This window comes from Salvelinus sp. IW2-2015, unplaced genomic scaffold (genome assembly GCF_002910315.2).
Source record: "Salvelinus sp. IW2-2015 unplaced genomic scaffold, ASM291031v2 Un_scaffold1126, whole genome shotgun sequence".
In the NCBI taxonomy this organism is placed as follows: domain Eukaryota; kingdom Metazoa; phylum Chordata; class Actinopteri; order Salmoniformes; family Salmonidae; genus Salvelinus; species Salvelinus sp. IW2-2015.
Window position 1 is genome coordinate 125,489 of NW_019942740.1, and position 4,861 is coordinate 130,349.

Below are 4,861 nucleotides of genomic sequence, written 5' to 3' on the forward strand. Positions count from 1 at the left end.
CAACAAAAAGCTGGCATCCTGCAAAACATGTATGTGATTGTAGGAAACAAATACGAGTTTAGGCCTACATCATTTGTAGATATTACTCATTCAAAATATCTTGTTCTGGTACATTCAAATGGGGTGGAATGGGACGATCAAGTACATCATTTCATCAAGAGTTGTAGGTACATTTTCAATGATTAACCCATTTGTACAAGTCCTGTTCGATGTATATGTGGTGTTAACCTTGAAGACCGATTGCTTTTAGATACAAATGTTTTATGGTTTCACAGCCTACAGCCAGGCCACTTAATCAAAGCGTACTACTTCTCCAACCCACAGTGCTGTGTCTTGTGGACTCCTGATGTGTGCATGTTTCTGCAGGTGAGAACAAGGCAAGGGATGAGCCATGTAAAATCACTCCAAACAAAAATACATATGCTAGTWCCACTAATGGTAGGMACATTGAAATGGGGTGGGATGGGACGAGCTGGTACATTGAAATGGGGTGGGATGGTTAAATGCAGTGGCCATGTTTAACCAGGGCTTATAGATCCCAATTCTTGGAATAGGCATACAAATATATTTTCAGATAATTCTTTAAAATGAGCAGTTTTGTCCTGTGCATTATTCTTACCTGGCTGACGATACCTCATCAAGTTTCATACATAGCCTACGATTCGATATACATCTGTCTAGCTGGCTACTGTAAGGCAGGTAGCCCAGTGGTTAGAGCGTTGGGCCAGTAACCGAAAGGTTGCTAGATCGAATGTTCTGCTCCTGAACAAGGCAGTTAACCCACTGTTGGGCTGTCATTGTAAATACGAATTTGTTCTTAAAAACTGACTTGCCTAGTCAAATAAAGAAAATATTCATTGAGGCTGCTATTGGCTAAATGACAACCTGTGGCTATGCATACCTACTGTAATTGGAGGTGGAGCATGTAAGTTGCAGTATCTCGTATTCGCCAACAGGTTGCACTACGTGTTGTAAACAGTGAGATCTCCATTTTGTATGTTTTTCCTAGAGGTTAGCGCCTACTTTCCTTTTGGCTGTGAACAGCACAGCTAATTCCGTGCATTTCGGACGCAATTGGATACCGAACACATTGGAGTGGATTGGATGATCCGATCGATTACTTGCTTATTCGTGTCCTGATACGATTTGCAAGGAGAACGCAATCYGATGTTTTCGTGTTTCTAGCCGGTTTGCAAGCAAAACAACACCAAACAAAAACAACCATGCATGGAGTCACAACTACAAAACGCCTGAGGGGTAGGCAAACGATTTAGATGTATAGTATTTGAAGTCATATAATGTGCCATACATTAATTCGTTATTAATAACGAGAGATTGATTATGTTAGCCACTAGCTAGTTAGCTCAACATGTCTCGACGACATTTGGGGGGGACGCATTTGCAGGAGCTAACGTAGCTAGCTAACTAATGTGAGCTACTTAAATAGCTAGCTACGTAAATGTGCAGTTGCAAAATAGATGAACACGCGGGTTAATTAGTTAGGTTGCAGAAACACTTAATTCAATTAATACACCATGATGCTTGTTTTTGTTGCTTTCAAATAATAAAGTAAAGCAAGGGAATAGTTAGCCACTTAGCTAGGTAGCTAATATCTAACCAGCAATGCACTGCCACCAAGGGCGCGCACCCCAGCAGCAGGGGACGGGGACTTTGGAGAATTCAGGTCAGGTCGACTATATAGAATTGCTCAATTTGTCAACAATTATACGTCACACGTGTAATGTCATTTTAACTAAATKATTTAACAGCACATATTCATTCATTGAAACCATAATATTAGGACAGATGTTGATGACACCGCTAGTATATTAGGTATAACTTGCCACGTGTGTAGTATGTTTGTGTCGTTACACWTAGGCAGGTTATTTGATACATGTCCATATTAGCCTACACGTGGCAGACACCAATCTAGCGCCCGCACCAGGGGTATATTCACAATACCGATTATAGAAACAGGTTTACTCCAAATGGAAAACGTTTTGCAATGAAGTCTATTGAATAAATTCAGGTAGGTCACTCCCCGTTTGMCGCTGTTTGCTTATGTTAGGTACTTAAATTGTAAACGGTTTCCACTTCGAGATGTAATGACTACACTCTGGCATCCATGCTAATGACATTACCCACTCGGTCTTTCCCCTCTCTCTACCCAGGATCATAAGATGGATCAAGGAGGAGTGAAGAAGAGCAGGAGTAGCAACGACAACAGCAGAGTTAAGCTCRGTCTGAGCGAAACCCCCTCAGAGAGAAACCCTCTCACTGAAGCTCCCTGCAGTGCCATGTCCGTTGCCTTGGCAACCACCACCACTCCGTTCCTTCCATCCAGCCAGCTGATGCAACCAGGTGACGTGCCCAGCGGACTCAGTGACAGACCTCACCTCAGCCTCCGTCACTGCCACCGCTCCGTGGGCCTCTACCTGGAATACCCAGAGCCTCCCACCACAAAGGTACTGCTACTTATTTGTTGTATTAACGCTCTAGCACTGGACTCTACCCCCACTCACACACCACACAGCACACAGCACTACAGCACACACACCACAACCCACCACACTACTGGAATCCTCTTACGTTCCCACTGACACACACACATGGACACACGCCCACACACACACACACACACACTGGACTCTAGAACGCCCACACACATCACACTGGACTCACGCCCACACACGACACACGACCCACGGACACACACTGGACCTCTACGCCACACACACACACTGGACTCTACGCCCACACACACACATCCACCACACACACACTGGACTCTAACGCCCACACACACACACACACAGGGCACCACACTTGGACTCTATCGCCCACACACACACTACCCACAGTGGACTCTACCCACATCTACCCACATGGTGGAAATACTCGCTACCGGGAACGACGACTACTCACTATATGGGTGGGACTCTAACGCGTCACAAACTACGACCAGAACGATGAGTGGACTCTACCAGGCAATAGGTTGGAAGTGCTGCTGACCCAGGGTGTAGAGGTGACACTACATGACCAGCACACGATGGGTGGAAAACTCCTAGGGAGGGTTATGAGGTAGACACACTACCCCCAAAAGAGTAGGGGGACTCCTAGGGCCCAGGCACATGGTGGGCCCAGCTCTACCGTTAATACATAGTTCCATGTACCTCCACACTTCACCTCCTTGTCCTATCTGTTATAGATTGAGTACACCATCTAGATTCAATAGTGGTGTATCTACACCAATACAGTAAGCGTGTCTTATAGATCAAATAAACAGTTGGCTTCAAAACACTAGCCCGGATATGTGATTCTCTTAACTCTCACCTCATTACCCCCTCTTCCTCTTCCTACAACCCTCTGTTGGATCCTCTATCCTCACACACACGGTGGACTTCTAACCCACACTACCCATGGAACGGTGGAACTCTAACCTACACTCTACCTCCCCACGGGTGGACCTAACTCTACCCACAGTCTAGACTTCTGCCACCTCTACCACACTTGGAACCTTGCAACCACAGATCACCCACACACATCATCCACCTCGACAACACCAACCTTCACTACCCACACCACAATCATTCTCTTCCCACACTACACGTAATCCATTGCTCACTACTGCATTGTTCCAAATCTCAATACCCTTTCTTGCACTCTATCTCTCATATCATCATATCACTGCCGCACGGTGTATTCTCTATCCTAGTCATTTAAGCGGTCACATATACAATGCGCTAAGCTCCCTCATACTCTCCTTCTTTTCTGATCCTCGGTACAGGTTACTCATCTCTTCTCCCTCACCTCTATTATTCTTGCAACCATTGTCTATTAACCCTGGGTCTCTCCCCTCCTCGTCCTACACCTGTATATAGCCATGCTACCTCACCTGTCCTGTCCTTGTATTATAGCCATCTGATACCTTACTGCCTCTCTGGTTTCACTACTCCTCCTGCTATCATAAGCCCAAGCTTATTTACTCCTGGTACTTCACTTCCTCTCCACCACCTCTGTATATAGCCTGTTATTCAGCCCGTCTCCTGGTACTCCTGTTCCCGTATGTCTCCCCTGTATATTTAGCCACTCGTTTCTGATTACCTGGGTATACCCCTGTATATAGCCAGTTATTGTCACCTGACCTTGAGCCTGTAAGTACGGTGGAGAGCGTCATGTTTATGTTACTATTTCCGGCTGGATTACTCCCCTGATTATGATATCGCTCACTTGTTCATTCAACCTGCATTGGTACTTGGGCGCAGGGCGGTTGTATCAGGCTGATGTTGTTCTCTCGCCATGTGATGGGAACCAGGAGGGCAGGGTTGTATAGAAGATTTGACCTGATAGACAGAGGGCAAGGTTGTATAGAATGAATCTGTCCTGCATGGACTCTAGACGTACGGCCCTGTGATATATTATGCCACTAATGTTATTAGACTTTTGTAAATTCGATTAGAAGGACGGGGGGTTTGGGATGGTTGACACCTGTATATTGAAGCTATGGTATATTCAAATGGACTGTGGCCCCTGTAATAGGGCTCATGTTATTACCTCGCTGTACCGTCCCTGTATCTCACTAGCCATGTATATCAACCGTTCGTACTCCCCTGTATATATGCCATAGGGGTTTATTACCGTGCGCATGGTTAATGTCGTACTCCCTAGCTACTATGAGCTTGTGTTATTTTGACTTCATTATTTTATTCATTATTCAGCATCGGGATTTTTTTTCTTGTCACTATTTTCCATTTAAACAGTAATTTTTGATGCTTATCTTTTAATTCTGCATTGTTGGAAAAGGACCCGTTAAGCAGCATTTCACTGTTTGTCTACTAAAGCATGTGACCAAATATTGGTG

General features: G+C 45.0%; 1 pseudogene; it reads left to right on the plus strand.

The window, feature by feature from the left end:
- The first annotated feature begins 984 nt into the window (after positions 1-984).
- LOC112069811 (glucocorticoid receptor-like) overlaps positions 985-4,861 on the plus strand; it is a 95,387-nt pseudogene continuing 91,510 nt past the window's right edge.